We start from the raw sequence: 17,733 nt of genomic DNA, 5'->3' as shown, positions 1-17,733 counted from the left end.
ATTCTCCACTGCGGTCCCGTCACTGTGGATATTGTCATGCTCCCTCTGCTGTTTCCTGAAGTCCACAATCTGCTCCTTTGTTTTGTTGACGTTGCGGGAGAGGTTATTTTCCTGACACCACTCCGCCAGGGCCCTCACCTCCTCCCTGTAGGCTCTCGTCATTGTTGGTAATCAGGCCTACTACTGTTGTGTCATCTGCAAACTTGATGATTGAGTTGTAGGCATAGATGGCCACGCAGTCAAGAGTGAACAGGGAGTACAGGAGGGGGCTGAGCACGCACCCTTGTGGGGACCCAGTGTTGAGGATCAGGGGAGGGGGGCAGCTCGTCAGGAAGTCCAGGACCCAGTTGCACAGGGCGGGGTTCAGACCCAGGGCCCCGACCTTAATGATGAGCTCGGAGGGTACTATGGTGTTGAAGGCTGAGCTATAGTCAATGAACAGCATTCTTACATAGGTATTCCTCTTGTCCAGATGGGATAGGGCAGTGTGCAGTGCGATTGAATTGTCTGTGGATCTATTGGGGCGGTATCCAAATTGAAGTGGGTATAGGGTATATGAGGTGATATGATCCTCAACTAGCATCTCAAAGCACTTCATGATGACAGAAGTGAGTACTACGTGGCGATAGTCATTTAGTTCAGTTACCTTTGCTTTCTTGGGAATAGGAACAATGGTGGACATCTTGAAGCAAGTGGGGACAACAGGCTGGGATAGGGAGAGATTGAATATGTCCATAAACACACACACCAGCCAGCGGGTCTGCGCATGCCCTGAGGACGTGGCTAGGGATACCGTCTGGGCCGGCAGCCTTGCGAGGGTCAACACGCATAAATGTCTTACTCACGTCGGCCACAGAGAACGAGAGCCCACAGTCCTTGAGCGGGCAGTGTCGGTGGCACTGTATTATCCTCAAAGCGGGTGAAGACGGTGTTCAGCTTGCAAATTGATGTCAGGGATTAGTATTATGACTTAGCTATGCAAATAATGTGTAAGAAGATGAATTGGTACTTTGAGGTTTAAAACCTAAATATAATCTGTTACAATATGTGTTCTATAGAAACAATGATGGACTTTTGGATATATGATGAGATATGAAAGGGTGAAAGGAAAAACGCTTTGTCCAACACTTGAACAGTAAGACATAACATAACAACGGTCTACTAATCATCAGCTCCACTCGTCTTTTCTGATTTTCATTAGCTTTTCCAACCCTCCATTTCCCTTCAAATGCAGAGCATTTTGCTATGTCCAAATGAGTCGTTTCTTTGTTGAAAATGGACCATTGGGAAATGCCATTAGATTTATCTTACCTTTCATATACAATGTCACAGAAACAAATATCAGAAAAGTGACCAAAATCATTAAGTAAAAAACTGAGAACGAAATCTGGGGTCCGGATACTAAATCTGGGGAGACAGGATACTAAATCTGGGGAGTCCGGATACTAAATCTGGGGAGACAGGATACTAAATCTGGGGAGACAGGATACTACATCTGGGGAGACAGGATACTACATCTGGGGAGGCCGGATACTAAATCTGGGGAGACAGGATACTACATCTGGGGAGGCCGGATACTAAATCTGGGGAGGCCGGATGCTAAATCTGGGGAGACAGGATACTAAATCTGGGGAGACAGGATACTAAATCTGGGGAGACAGGATACTACATCTGGGGAGACAGGATACTAAATCTGGGGAGACAGTATACTAAATCTGGGGAGACAGGATACTACATCTGGGGAGTCCGGATACTAAATCTGGGGAGACAGGATACTAAATCTGGGGAGACAGGATACTACATCTGGGGAGACAGGATACTAAATCTGGGGAGACAGTATACTAAATCTGGGGAGACAGGATACTACATCTGGGGAGGCCGGATACTAAATCTGGGGAGGCCGGATGCTAAATCTGGGGAAACAGGATACTAAATCTGGGGAGACAGGATACTACATCTGGGGAGACAGGATACTACATCTGGGGAGGCCGGATACTAAATCTGGGGAGACAGGATACTAAATCTGGGGAGGCCGGATGCTAAATCTGGGGAGACAGGATACTAAATCTGGGGAGGCCGGATGCTAAATCTGGGGAGACAGGATACTAAATCTGGGGAGACAGGATACTAAATCTGGGGAGACAGGATACTAAATCTGGAGAGACAGGATACTACATCTGGGGAGGCCGGATACTAAATCTGGGGAGACAGGATACTAAATCTGGAGAGACAGTATACTAAATCTGGGGAGGCCGGATGCTAAATCTGGGGAGACAGGATACTAAATCTGGGGAGACAGGATACTAAATCTGGGGAGGCCGGATACTAAATCTGGGGAGGCCGGATGCTAAATCTGGGGAGACAGGATACTAAATCTGGGGAGGCCGGATACTAAATCTGGGGAGACAGGATACTACATCTGGGGAGACAGGATACTAAATCTGGGGTCCGGATACTAAATCTGGGGAGACATGATACTACATCTGGGGAGGCCGGATACTAAATCTGGGGAGGCCGGATACTAAATCTGGGGTCCGGATACTAAATCTGGGGAGACATGATACTACATCTGGGGAGGCCGGATACTAAATCTGGGGAGACAGGATACTAAATCTGGGGTCCGGATACTAAATCTGGGGAGACATGATACTACATCTGGGGAGGCCGGATACTAAATCTGGGGAGGCCGGATGCTAAATCTGGGGAGACAGGATACTACATCTGGGGAGACAGGATACTAAATCTGGGGTCCGGATACTAAATCTGGGGAGACATGATACTACATCTGGGGAGGCCGGATACTAAATCTGGGGAGGCCGGATGCTAAATCTGGGGAGACAGGATACTACATCTGGGGAGACAGGATACTAAATCTGGGGAGGCCGGATGCTAAATCTGGGGAGACAGGATACTAAATCTGGGGAGGCCGGATACTAAATCTGGGGAGACAGGATACTACATCTGGGGAGACAGGATACTAAATCTGGGGTCCGGATACTAAATCTGGGGAGACATGATACTACATCTGGGGAGGCCGGATACTAAATCTGGGGAGGCCGGATACTAAATCTGGGGTCCGGATACTAAATCTGGGGAGACATGATACTACATCTGGGGAGGCCGGATACTAAATCTGGGGAGACAGGATACTAAATCTGGGGAGACAGGATACTAAATCTGGGGTCCGGATACTAAATCTGGGGAGACATGATACTACATCTGGGGAGGCCGGATACTAAATCTGGGGAGGCCGGATGCTAAATCTGGGGAGACAGGATACTACATCTGGGGAGACAGGATACTAAATCTGGGGTCCGGATACTAAATCTGGGAAGGCCGGATACTAAATCTGGGGAGACAGGATACTACATCTGGGGAGACAGGATACTAAATCTGGGGAGGCCGGATGCTAAATCTGGGGAGACAGGATACTAAATCTGGGGAGGCCGGATACTAAATCTGGGGAGACAGGATACTACATCTGGGGAGACAGGATACTAAATCTGGGGAGGCCGGATGCTAAATCTGGGGAGACAGGATACTAAATCTGGGGAGACAGGATACTAAATCTGGGGAGACAGGATACTAAATCTGGGGAGGCCGGATGCTAAATCTGGGGAGACAGGATACTAAATCTGGGGAGACAGTATACTACATCTGGGGAGACAGGATACTAAATCTGGGGAGGCCGGATGCTAAATCTGGGGAGACAGGATACTAAATCTGGGGAGACAGTATACTAAATCTGGGGAGACAGTATACTAAATCTGGGGAGGCCGGATACTACATCTGGGGAGACAGTATACTACATCTGGGGAGACAGGATACTAAATCTGGGGAGACAGGATACTAAATCTGGGGAGACAGTATACTAAATCTGGGGAGACAGGATACTACATCTGGGGAGGCCGGATACTACATCTGGGGAGACAGGATACTAAATCTGGGGAGACAGGATACTAAATCTGGGGAGACAGTATACTACATCTGGGGAGACAGGATACTAAATCTGGGGAGACAGTATACTAAATCTAGGGAGGCCGGATACTAAATCTGGGGAGACAGGATACTACATCTGGGGAGACAGGATGCTAAATCTGGGGAGACAGGATACTAAATCTGGGGAGACAGTATACTACATCTGGGGAGACAGGATACTAAATCTGGGGAGGCCGGATGCTAAATCTGGGGAGACAGGATACTAAATCTGGGGAGACAGTATACTACATCTGGGGAGACAGGATACTAAATCTGGGGAGGCCGGATACTACATCTGGGGAGACAGTATACTACATCTGGGGAGACAGGATACTAAATCTGGGGAGACAGGATACTAAATCTGGGGAGACAGTATACTAAATCTGGGGAGACAGGATACTACATCTGGGGAGGCCGGATACTAAATCTGGGGAGACAGGATACTAAATCTGGGGAGGCCGGATACTAAATCTGGGGAGACAGGATACTAAATCTGGGGAGACAGGATACTAAATCTGGGGAGACAGGATACTAAATCTGGGGAGACAGGATACTAAATCTGGGGAGACAGGATACTAAATCTGGGGAGACAGGATACTAAGTCTGGGGAGACAGGATACTAAATCTGGGGAGACAGGATACTAAATCTGGGGAGACAGTATACTAAATCTGGGGAGACAGGATACTAAATCTGGGGAGACAGTATACTAAATCTGGGGAGACAGGATACTAAATCTGGGGAGACAGTATACTAAATCTAGGGAGGCCGGATACTAAATCTGGGGAGACAGGATACTACATCTGGGGAAACAGGATACTAAATCTGGGGAGACAGGATACTAAATCTGGGGAGACAGTATACTAAATCTGGGGAGGCCGGATACTAAATCTGGGGAGGCCGGATACTAAATCTGGGGAGACAGTATACTAAATCTGGGGAGACAGGATACTAAATCTGGGGAGACAGTATACTAAATCTAGGGAGGCCGGATACTAAATCTGGGGAGACAGGATACTACATCTGGGGAGACAGGATACTAAATCTGGGGAGACAGGATACTAAATCTGGGGAGACAGTATACTAAATCTGGGGAGGCCGGATACTAAATCTGGGGAGGCCGGATACTAAATCTGGGGAGACAGGATACTAAATCTGGGGAGACAGGATACTAAATCTGGGGAGACAGTATACTAAATCTGGGGAGGCCGGATGCTAAATGTGGGGAGGCCGGATACTAAATCTGGGGAGGCCGGATACTAAATTTAGGGAGGCCAGATTCTAAATCTGGGGAGACAGGATACTAACGTCTCAGTGCAGTGGTTCCCTAGAGCAGCACACGGAAAGTCGTTAGTACACTACCCCACACACAAAACAGAACAAACACTGAACACAAAGAGCTAAACCTGAATCTTATCAAGCTATACTTACAGTCCCAGCAATGCCATTGACTCTGGCCCACAGGTTAATTGTTGTTACTGGAGTACACAGGGGTGGAGTGAGGTTAGTGCACAGAGGTGGAGTGAAGGTGGGTGGATAGAGGTGGAGTAAAGGTGGATGGACAGAGGTGGAGTGGAGGTGAGTGGATAGAGGTGGAGTGGAAGTGGGTGGATAGAGGTGGAGTGAAGGTGGGTGGATAGAGGTGGAGTGGAAGTGGGTGGATAGAGGTGGAGTGGAAGTGGGTGGATAGAGGTGGAGTGGAAGTGGGTGGATAGAGGTGGAGTGGAAGTGGGTGGATAGAGGTGGAGTGGAGGTGGGTAGATAGAGGTGGAGTGGAGGTGGGTGGATAGAGGTGGAGTGGAGGTGGGTAGATAGAGGTGGAGTGGAGGTGGGTGGATAGAGGTGGAGTGGAAGTGGGTGGATAGAGGTGGAGTGGAGGTGGGTGGATAGAGGTGGAGTGGAAGTGGGTGGATAGAGGTGGAGTGGAAGTGGGTGGATAGAGGTGGAGTGGAGGTGGGTAGATAGAGGTGGGTAGATAGAGGATAGAGGTGGAGTGGAGGTGGGTGGATAGAGGTGGAGTGGAGGTGGGTGGATAGAGGTGGAGTGGAGGTGGGTGGACAGAGGATAGAGGTGAAGTGAAGGTGGGTGGACAGAGGTGGAGTGGAGGTGGGTAGATAGAGGTGGGTAGATAGAGGATAGAGGTGAAGTGAAGGTGGGTGGATAGAGGTGGAGTGGAGGTGGGTGGATAGAGGTGGAGTGGAGGTGGGTGGACAGAGGATAGAGGTGAAGTGAAGGTGGGTGGACAGAGGTGGAGTGGAGGTGGGTAGATAGAGGATAGAGGTGGAGTGGAGGTGGGTAGATAGAGGTGGGTAGATAGAGGATAGAGGTGACGTGAAGGTGGGTGGATAGAGGTGGAGTGGAGGTGGGTGGATAGAGGTGGAGTGAAGGTGGGTGGATAGAGGTGGAGTGGAGGTGGGTAGATAGAGGTGGAGTGGAGGTGGGTAGATAGAGGATAGAGGTGGAGTGGAGGTGGGTAGATAGAGGTGGGTAGATAGAGGATAGAGGTGACGTGAAGGTGGGTGGATAGAGGTGGAGTGGAGGTGGGTAGATAGAGGTGGGTAGATAGAGGATAGAGGTGAAGTGAAGGTGGGTGGATAGAGGTGGAGTGGAGGTGGGTAGATAGAGGTGGGTAGGTAGAGGATAGAGGTGAAGTGAAGGTGGGTGGATAGAGGTGGAGTGGAGGTGGGTAGATAGAGGTGGGTAGATAGAGGATAGAGGTGAAGGGAAGGTGGGTGGATAGAGGTGGGTAGATAGAGGTGGAGTGGAGGTGGGTAGATAGAGGTGAAGTGAAGGTAGGTGGATAGAGGTGGGTAGAATCATATGTGTGCAGAGGTGAGCCTGGGCTATTTTCTCGAAAGGCTGTCACTGCCCTAAAGCAGCCCCAGGCACCATTTCAACGCCTCTAGAAGAAACACTGGCAGCCTAGCAACCACAGACCTATTAGTAGGGTAAATGTCATTCATTCCAGTTATTTAAAGCCACCATTGAGCAGGTTTGAAGCAGGATGTTTTCTATACAAGAACAGCCCTCCATGAAATTGAAATGATTTTTATTGCGGACATTTGAACAGCAGGACTACAAAGAGTTATTTTCCAGTTTTCCCAAGCCATTAACGTGTCATAGCAATGTGTAAATGTTTTTTTACTCCCCCCACACCTTATCATTCCAGCCTCGAGTAAACCAGACAGCTGCTCCACTACCAAATATATCAGTGTCTCCGAGCACCAACTGCCCTAGTTGTTACTGTCATAACAAAACCAGAAAGATTAGGCCTTCCATCTGTTCAAACGGTCTCTGTTTTCATATCTAACATGATAAAAAGGTTTGTCTCCATTTAATAGATTTTCAAATAAATGTACTCAAATAGCTCATTTTACGCATTAGGCTTATTTATTTAGGCTATACAGGGAGACAATCAAAATAACCTTAGATGTAAATCTAGCCAGCTTGAGCCCATGGTTTATGAACTGATACACAAAACTAAGCTGGATTCAAAACTTATGAATTTTTCTATTTAAATTATACAAAATTCTTGAAACCAATATAATGTTATATATATGGGTGATACAACCATACCAGCTCTTCAGATTTTGCTGTGAGGAGGCAGAGTCATTAGATCATTTGTTTTGGTACTGTCCTTAAGTAGCCTGTTTTTGGTCGCAGGTTCAGAAATTGCAACATTTACCTGGAGCCAACTCTGCAAATAGCACTGCTTAGTGATTTAAAAAGTCATAGTCAATCGATCAATAATACTCTTAGCAAAAAGGTTTATCTTTCCTTTACAATCTGTAGAAACTACGAGAATAGAAAAGGTTCAGAACCGTTGTGGATCATCACAGAACAGATCAAAAATATATGGCAAATAGACATGAAAACTGGATGTGTTCAGATAGATGGGAGGTTGAGGGTCGCTGAAGGACGGGACTAAAAACAAACAAAAGATCATTATTGTAAAATATACTGTGTCCGTAAAATGTATATAGTGTGTATAAGCTGGATGTAGAAGCCTGTTGTTGTCCATTAGTTTGCTCCAATTAGGTGAGGGGTGGTAGGGTTAGGGGAAAATAAGGGAATACATATGTACTAAAAAATATATGGGGGATTTGTAAATTATGCAGACAATTACATTGATGGAATCTATCTGTGGGGAAAATTGTGATCCCAAAAATAATAATTTGGGCCCTTCTCAGTAGAACTGTAGATTTTCAGTGCTGAACATTTCCAGTTTGAAATCATATGGCAGAAACCCGCATGAAATAAACCTGTCTGGTCACCAAGAAGAAATGGAGTAAAAGACACGCGGTTTATCACCTATCAGGGAGTAGGAGTAATCCTCCATTGTGTCAATCTTGGCCATGTGGTGTTTAGTAAGCAGCTATGTCGCATGGTGGACTACAGCAATTTCCATTCAACATGATGAATATTCAAAGATAGCCTACATGTCCTTGGTGATGATTTCCATGAAGGAGTGACCAAGCACTTCGTCAAGGCGGGTGATGTGACAGATTCCATTTGTAAAGGCTGACTGGCTGAATGACGACCATGAAGGCATGACCTAACGCCTCGATCATACGGACAGCGTCATTGCGTTTAGGTACAACGGGAAGCACAGTACCAATCAAAATGGTACGCAGCATCATCTGAATATGTATGTAACAAAAGTTCAACATTCACCTTCTGCTGTCATTTCTGTCAAGCCTTCTACAGATACAGTTTAACGCATACGTTAGATAAATCCTACGTATGTACCACACAGAACGCATTGCAACTGCTTCTGCAACGCAGTGCTGCAAGGCAAACGGAGCGTTCCATTGGAAATGAATGTACAGTACCAGTCAAAAGTTTGGACACACCTACTCATTCAAGGGTTTTTCTTTATTCTTACTAGTTTCTACATTGTAGAATAATAGTGAAGACATCAGTACTATTAAATAACACATATGGAATCATGTAGTAACCAGAAAAAGTGTTAAACAAATCAAATATATTTTATATTTGAGATTCTTCAGAGTACACACCCTTTGCCATTTTATTTGATTTATTTCACCTTTATTTAACCAGGTAGGCTAGTCGAGAACAAGTTCTCATTTACAACTGCGACCTGGCCAAGATAAAGCAAAGCAGTTCGACACATACAACAACACAGAGTTACACATAGAATAAACAAACATACAATCAATAATACAGTAGAAAAATCTATATACAGCATATGCAAATGAGGTGAGATTAGAGAGGAAAGGGAATACATAGGCCATGGTGGCGAAGTAATTACAATATAGCAATTAAACACTGGAGTGGTAGGGTGTGCAGAAGATGCATGTGCAAGTAGAGACACTGGGGTGCAAAGGAGCAAGATAAATAAATAAATACAGTATGGGGATGAGGTAGATTGGATGGGCTATTTACAGATGAGCTATGTACAGGTGCAGTGACCTGTGAGCTGCTCTGACAGCTGGTGCTTAAAGCTAGTGAGGGAGATTTTTGCAGTCCGTTTCAGTCATTGGCAGCAGAGAACTGGAACAAGAGGCGGACAAAGGAAGAATTGGCTTTGGGGGTGACCAGTGAGATATACCTGCTGAAGCGCATGCTACTGGTGGGTGCTGCTATGGTGTCCAGTGAGCTAAGGCGGAGCTTTACCAAGCAGAGACTTGTAGATGACCTGGAGCCAGTGGGTTTGGCGACGAGTATGAAGCGAGAGCCAGCCAACGAGAGCATACAGGTCGCAGTGGTATATGGAGGTTTGGTGACAAAACAGGTGGCACTGTGATAGACTGCATCCAATTTATTGAGTAGAGTGTTGGAGGCTATTTTGTAAATGACATCACCGAAGTCGAGGATCGGTAGGATAGTCAGTTTCACGAGGGTATGTTAGGCAGCATGAGTGAAGGGTGCTTTGTTGCGAAATAGGAAGCCGATTGTATAATGTGAGTCTGGAAGGAGAGTTTACAGTCTAACCAGACACCTAGGTATTTGTAGTTGTCCACATAATCTAAGTCAGAACCATCCAGAATAGTGATGCTGGATGGGCGGGCAGGCGCAGGCAGCAAACAGTTGAAGAGCATGCATTTAGTTTTACTTGCATTTAAGAGCAGTTGGAGGCCACGGAAGGAGAGTTGTATGGCATTGAAGCTCATCTGGAGGTTAGTTAACACAGTGTCCAAAGAAGGGCCAGAGGTATACAGAATGGTGTCGTCTGCGTAAAGGTGGATTAGAGAATCACCAGCAGCGAGAGCGACATCATTGATGTATACAGAGAAGAAAGTCGGCCCGAGAATTGAACCCTGTGGCACCCCCATAGAGACTGCCAGAGGTCCGGACAACAGATCCACCGATTTGACACACTGAACTCTATCGGAGAAGTAGTTGGTGAACCAAGCGAGGCAATCATTTGAGAAACCAAGGCTGTTGAGTCTGCCAATAAGAATGTTGTGATTGACAGAGTCGAAAGCCTTAGCCAGGTCGATGAATACGGCTGCACAGTAATGTCTCTTATTGATGGCGGTTATTATATCATTTAGGACCTTGAGCATGGCTGAGGTGCACCCATGACCAGCTCTGAAACCAGATTGCATAGCGGAGAAGGTACGGTGAGATTCGAAATGGTCGGTAAACTGTTTGTTAACTTGGCTTTCAAAGACCTTAGAAAGGCAGGGTAGAATAGATATAGGTCTGTAGCAGTTTGGGTCTAGAGTGTCTCCCCCTTTGAAGAGGGGGATATGGGAATCTCAGACGATATGAAAGAGGTTGAACAGGCTAGTAATAGGGGTTGCAACAATTTCGGCAGATAATTTTAGAAAGAGAGGGTCCAGATGGTCTAGCCCGGCTGATTTGTAGGGGTCCAGGCTTTGCAGCTCTTTCAGAACATCAGCTATCTGGATTTGGGTGAAGGAAAAGTGGGGGAGGTTTGGGTGAGTTGCAGTGGGGAGCGCAGGGCTGTTGACCGGGGTAGGGGTAGCCAGGTGGAAAGCATGGCCAGCCGTAGAAAAATGCTTATTGAAATTCTCAATTACTGTGGATTTATCGGTAGTGACAGTGTTTCCTAGCCTCAGTGCAGTGGGCAGCTGGGAGGAGGTGCTCTTACTCTCCATGGACTTTACAGTGTCCCATAACTTTTTTGAGTTTGTACTACAGGATGCAAATTTCAGTTTGAAAAAGCTAGCCTTCGCTTTCCTAACTGCCTGTGTATATTGGTTCCTAACTTCCCTGAAAAGTTGCATATCACGGGGACTATTCAATGCTAATGCAGAACGCCACAGGATGTTTTTGTGCTGGTCAAGGGCAGACAGGTCTGGAGTGAACCAAGGGCTATCCAATATCTATTCCTGGTTCTACATTTTTTGAACGGAGCATGCTTATTTAAGATGGTGAGGAAGGCACTTTTAAAGAATAACCAGGCATCCTCTACTGACAGGAAGAGGTCAATGTCATTCCAGGATACCCCGGCCAGGTCAATTAGAAAGGCCTGTTCGCTGAAGTGTTCTAGGGAGCGTTTGACAGTGATGAGGGGTGGTCGTTTGACCGCAGACCCATTACGGATGCCCGTAATGTTAGGATGATATCTATGAGGGTGCCGTGTTTACAGATTTGGGGCTGTACCTGGTAGGTTCATTGATCATTTGTGTGAGATTGAGGGCATCAAGCTTAGATTGTAGGATGGCCAGGGTGTTGAACATGTCCCAGTTTAGGTCACCTATCAGCATGAGCTCAGAAGATAGATGGGGGGCAATCAATTCACATATGGTGTCCAGGGCAGAGGGTGGTCTATAGGAAGCGCCAACGGTGAGAGACTTGTTTCTGGAAAGGTGCATTTTTAGAAGTAGAAGCTCGACTTGTTTTGGTACAGACCTGGATAGTAAGACAGAACTCTGCAGGCTAACACCGCTCCCTTTGGCAGTTCTATCTTGGTGGAAAATGTTATAGTTAGGGATAGAAATTTCAGGGCTTTTGGTGGTTTTCCTAAGCCAAGATTCAGACATGGCTAAGACATCCGGGTTGGCAGAATGTGCTAAAGCAGTGAATAAAGCAAACTTAGGGAGTAGGCTTCTAATGGTATCATGCATGAAACCAAGGCTTTTACAGTTACAAAAGTCAACAAATGAGAGCACCTGGGGAGTAGGAGTGGAGCTAGGCACTGCAGGTCCTGGATTAACCTCTACATCACCAAAGGAACAGAGGAGAAGTAGGATAAGGGTACGGATAAAGGCTATAAGAACTGGCCGTCTAGCACGTTCAGAACAGAGAGTAAACGGAGCAGGTTTCTGGGCACGATAGCATAGATTCAAGGCTTAATGTACAGACAAAGGAATGGTAGGAAGAGAGTACATTGGAGGTAAACCTAGGCATTGAGTAATGATGAGAGAGATAGTCTCTAGAGACATTTAAACCAGGTGATGTCATCGCATATGTGGGAGATGGAACAACACGGTTGTTTATGGCACATTGCGCAGGGCTAGAGGCTCTACAGTGAAATAAGACAGTAATCACTAACCAGGACAGTAATGGACAAGGCATATTGATATTAGGGCATGCGCAGCCAAGTGAATTGTATGGGTCCAGTGAGTGGTTGGGCTGGCTGGGGACACGGCGATTCAGACAGTTAGCAGGCCGAGGATAGCAGGCTAGCAGTTAGCAGGCCGGGGCTAGCAAGTTAGCAGAATGGTCTTAGAGGGATGTTGCGATGGGGAAAACTCTGTTTTTGCCTCCTCGTGCGGTGACATCGATAGACCAGTCATGGAATTAGTAGGGTTCCAAGTAGCAGAGGGGTCCAAGTCCAATTGGCAAAATGGGTATAGTGGTCCAAGAAACTGGCCGATGGATCAGCGAACAGCCTTGCCTTGATGACAGCTTTGCACACTCTTGGTATTCTCTAAACCAGCTTCATGAGGTAGTCACCTGGAATGCAATTCAATTAACAGGTTAATTAACTTGCTAAAAGTTAATTTGTGGAATTTCTTTCTTTCTTAATGCTTTTGAGCAGTTGTGTTGTGACAAGTTAGGGGTGGTATACAGAAGATAGCACTATGTCATAAAAGATCAAGTCCATATTATGGCAAGAACAGCTCAAGTAAGCAAAGATAAACAACTGTCCACCATTACTTTAAGACATGAAGGTCAGTCAATACGGAACATTTGAAGAACTTTGAAAGTTTCAAGTGCAGTCACAAAAACCACCAAAAGCGCTATGATGAAACTGGTTCTCATGAGGGCCGCCACAGGAAAGGAAGACCCAGAGTTACCTCTGCTGCAGAGGATAAGTTCATTAGAGTTACTAGCCTCAGAAATTGCAGCCCAAATAAATGCTTCACAGAGTTCAAGTAACAGACATCTCAACATCAACTATTCAGAGGAGACTGCATGAATCAGACCTTCGTGGTCGAATTGCTGCAAAGAAACCACTACTAAAGGACACCAATAAGAAGAAGAGACTTGCTTGGGCCAAGAAACATGTGCAATGGACATTGACCGGTGAAAATCTGTCCTTTGGTCTGATGAGTCCAAATGTGAGATTTTTGGTTCTAACCGCTGTGTCTTTGTGAGAAACAGAATAGGTGAACGGATGACCTCCGCAGGTGTGGTTCCCACCGTGAAGCATGGAGAAGGAGGTGTGTTGGTGTGGGGTGTTTTTCAACAGGACAATGACCCAACACACCTCCAAGCTGTGTAAGGCTATCTGACCAAGAAGGAGAGTGATGGAGTGCTGCATCAGATGACCTGGCCTCCACAATCACCCGACCTCAACCCAGCTGATATGGTTTGGGATGAATTGGACCACAAAGTGAAGGAAAAGCAGCCAACAACTGCTCAGCATATGTGGGAACTCCTTCAAGACTGTTGGAAAAGCAATCCAGGTGAAGCTGGTTGAGAGAATGCCAAGAGTGTGCAAAGCTGTCATCAAGGCAAAGGTTGGCAACTTTGAAGAATCTCAAATATAAAATATATTTGATTTGTTTAACACTTTTTTGGTTACTACATGATTCCATATGCTTTATTTCATAGTTTTGATGTCTTCACTATTATTCTACAATGTAGAAACTAGTAAGAATAAAGAAAAACCCTTGAATGAGTAGGTGTCCAAACTTTTGACTGGTACTGTACATTCATTTCCAATGGAACGCTCCGTTTGCCTTGCAGCACTGCGTTGCAGAAGCAGTTGCAATGCGTTCTGTGTGGTGCATACGTTCGATTTATCGAACGTATGCATCAAATTGTATGTGTAGCGCCTCCCGGGTGGTTAAGGGCGCTGTATTGCAGCGCCAGCGGTGCCACCAGAAACTCTGGGTTCGCGCCCAGGCTCTGTCGTAACTGGCCGCGACCGGGAGGTCCGTGGGGCGCCGCACAATTGGCATAGCGTTGTCCGGGTTAGGGAGGGGTTGGCTGGTAGGGATATCCTTGTCTCATCGCGCACCAGCGACTCCTGTGGCGGGCCGGGCGCAGTGCACGCTAACCAAGGTTGCCAGGTGCACAGTGTTTCCTCCGACTCATTGGTGCGGCTGGCTTCTGGGTTGGATGCGCGCTGTGTTAAGAAGCAGTGCGGCTTGGTTGGGTTGTGTATCGGAGGACGCATGACTTTCAACCATCTGTCCCGAGCCCATACTGGAGTTGTAGCGATGAGACAAGATAGTAGCTAGTAAAAATTGGATACCATGAAATTGGGGAGAAAAGGGGGGTAAACATTTTTTTTAAACACACAACAACAAAAATGTTTACGTGTAGACAGCTTGACAGAAATGATTGCAGAAGGTGAATGTTGAACTTTTGTTGCATACATATGATGCTGCTGCATACCATTTTGCTCAATAACGAGGCGTAACAAGCTGATCAGATAGGCTCTGCGCGTGCACCATCCTGTGCATGTTGATTTTGTCTATCTCCACCAGACATGTTCATGACACGCTGGTTAAAATACCTAAATCAACTGTGAACCAACTATATTAATTTTGGGGATAGGTCGAAACACACATGAAACATTCATGGACATTTAGCTAGCTTGCTGTGGCTAGCTAATTTGTCCTGGAAAATAAACATTGGGTTGTTATTTTACCTGAAATTCAAATGCTCCTTTTTTTCTTTTTTTACATTTTAGTTATTTAGCAGATGCTCTTATCCAGAGAAACTTACAGTTTCATATTTTTTTCGTACAAGTCCCCAGTGGGAATCAAACCCACAACCCTGGCGTTGCAAGTACTCCTGCTCTACCAACTGGATCTTTGTAGAATTTTGACCCATGTTGATTCAAACAAAATCATGTGTTCTCTACTCCGACAATTAATCCACAGATAAAAAGAGGAAACCTAGGTTAGCTTTGTTTGTTTTCTTTGATAAATCTCTCCTCCTTCATCTGTCTTCTTCTTCTGTGGATTTTATATGGCGGTTGGCAAACAAATTTAAGGTGCATTACCGCCACCAACTGGACACCTAGTTCATCTTTTAATCACCCACCTGTGTACATGCTTTTAAAAACCAATGAGTAGCTGGGAGAGGCGGAGCTTGCAGCGCATCGTGCATCTAAAATATAACCTGGCTACGCAGACGCCCTTGGCCGCGACCGTGTACATTTATTTCTCAAAGCTCACACACACCATGCAGGTGGACTGGCCACCTGCAATTCATCAACACATGCATTTTCAGGGCTGACAACTTTTGAAGAAAGTTTGGAGTGAGATTTGCTGTGTGAATTTCCTTGCCCACTGGCACAAACCCTAGAAGGGAGGACATTGAATATTTTAAAGCTAATTTCCTACTATTCTACATATTTTGACATGGTTTAGGGCTATGTCCAGGTGGAAAATAAAATAAAAAAACACAGGTCAGATGCTTTGAACATTAAATGAGCACTCAAAATCCGACTACTTTTTTGAGGGATGATATTGAAAGTATGCTAATATCTTTTGAAAGATATGTATATATATATTAGGTCGTTTGACACTATTCAGACAGTAATGAAATTAGATGGGCAGACAGTCAAATGGGAGAAGGCCATTGTTACATTTGGGAGGCGCATGGCGATGGATGGAGCTATATTTGGCTTCCAGACTCCGCTATTGTGCCACACCCTTAGTACGTTCTGGACCCCATTGCCAGAGCAAGCATAAATTGTATATATATATCAAATCAAATTTTATTGGTCACATACAGACGGTTAGCAGATGTTAATGCGAGTGTAGCGAAATGCTTGTGCTTCTAGTTCCGACAGTGCAGTAATATCTAACAAGTCATCTAACAATTCCACAACGACTACCTAATACACACAAATCTAAGTAAAGGGGTGGAATATGAATATGTACATATAAATGCATGGATGAACGATAACCGAGCAGCACAGGCAAGATGCAATAGATTGAATAGAATACAGTATATACATATGAGATGAGTAATGCAAGATATGTAAACACTATTAAAGTGGCATTATTAAAATGACAAGTGATCCATTTATTAAAGTGGCAAATGATTTCGAGTCTGTATATAGACAGCAGCCTCTCTGTGAGTGATGGTCAAATGGGTTGTTTAGTTACTTACTCAAAATGCATATGCCAACCGAGGCAGGCTGTAATCCACACATGGATGTTATGTAAGATTTAGCCATGTGTGAATGACAACATGCCTGCGTTGGCATTTACATTTTGAGTAAGTGCTCAGCCTAAAGACGTTGGGAATGTGATTTTGAGAAAAAAAAGAAAAATCCAGTCCGCACATTTCCAATCATCTAATTTCACTAAACAACCAATTTGACCGTTGTAGCAAGCGACGTTATTCTAGCAATATTATAAGAGAGCAGAGGCCCATTTATCCGTCACAGAAACCGCGCAGCCAGGCGAACAAGAGCCGTTGTCGTGTCGCATCACCTAACGACCAATAACAAAGAAAACCTGCCAAACGTATGGACTGAAACAATTCATTGCTACAATTAAGTTTAACACTGTAACAATGAATTCCCGCCTTTCATGACAAATCGTGGTTTAGGCAAGAAGAGTCATGTCACGCCTACTAACCTTGTAGAGATGAGAAGTGCGGCAGTCAGATCACTGTGTTTTCATTATTGCTACGCAACAAAAAAAGACGGTTGTTGCTAAAAAACCAAAGCGATAACATGTAGGATAAAATGTAACACGATAAATGTAGCCTTTCGCTCCACGTGGCGCGAGCGCCAAATAGTTACGAATGGCTGTGCTGCTGTAACAATTTTACATAGCGCGTAGGCTAATCTTCATCATCTCCCCGACTCGGAGTTACACACATTGAGGTATAAATAAGAAGTTACACATACAACCAAATACAACATAGCTCACTGCTCGGATGCCCCTCCCCATATGTTATCATAGCGCACTACTAGTTTTTCGGCCATCGGCAATAGGTGGTGATGGGCATTCCGGCTCTTTTCAGTGAGCCGGCTCGTTCGGCTCGGCTCTTTTGGCTCCCAAACGGCTCTTTAAAAAAAATATATGTTTTGTATTTTTTCAAGTCAAACCGTTTGCGATAGTTTGACTATGATTGCTGTGAAAACAATTATGATTAAATTATTAAATGAAATCATAATCTACCTTAACCACAATGTATTTAAAGATGCATTGGTTTGTTATGTAACATAATACTATTAAACATTTGCATTTAAATTATACATTTGCAATGTATATAAACAAAGTGCATATAAATCTAACCATTCAAAACGAATACAATCTGAACAGCATAATAGAATATTGCACCATATCAAAGAAAAATAAATAACAATTTGCAAAACTGCAGCATCCCACAAATTGAAA

The 17,733-nt window shown here is 45.2% G+C and overlaps 1 protein-coding gene across 1 annotated transcript in view; it reads right to left on the bottom strand.

Annotated features, from left to right (window-relative positions):
• Window positions 1–17,377, bottom strand: part of LOC110500885 (equilibrative nucleoside transporter 2) — a 36,550-nt gene extending 19,173 nt beyond the window's left edge. The window contains exon 1 of the mRNA XM_036958136.2: window positions 16,966–17,377. The gene's annotated coding sequence lies outside the window, so the exon portion shown is untranslated. The remainder of the gene's footprint in view (window positions 1–16,965) is intronic.
• Between the last annotated feature and the right edge of the window lie 356 nt (window positions 17,378–17,733).

This window comes from Oncorhynchus mykiss, chromosome 21 (assembly GCF_057628025.1).
Source record: "Oncorhynchus mykiss isolate SJ-2025 chromosome 21, ASM5762802v1, whole genome shotgun sequence".
Classification (NCBI taxonomy): Eukaryota; Metazoa; Chordata; class Actinopteri; order Salmoniformes; family Salmonidae; genus Oncorhynchus; species Oncorhynchus mykiss.
The sequence above is the reverse complement of the archived record's forward strand: the minus strand, read 5'-3'. Positions and strand labels throughout refer to the sequence as shown.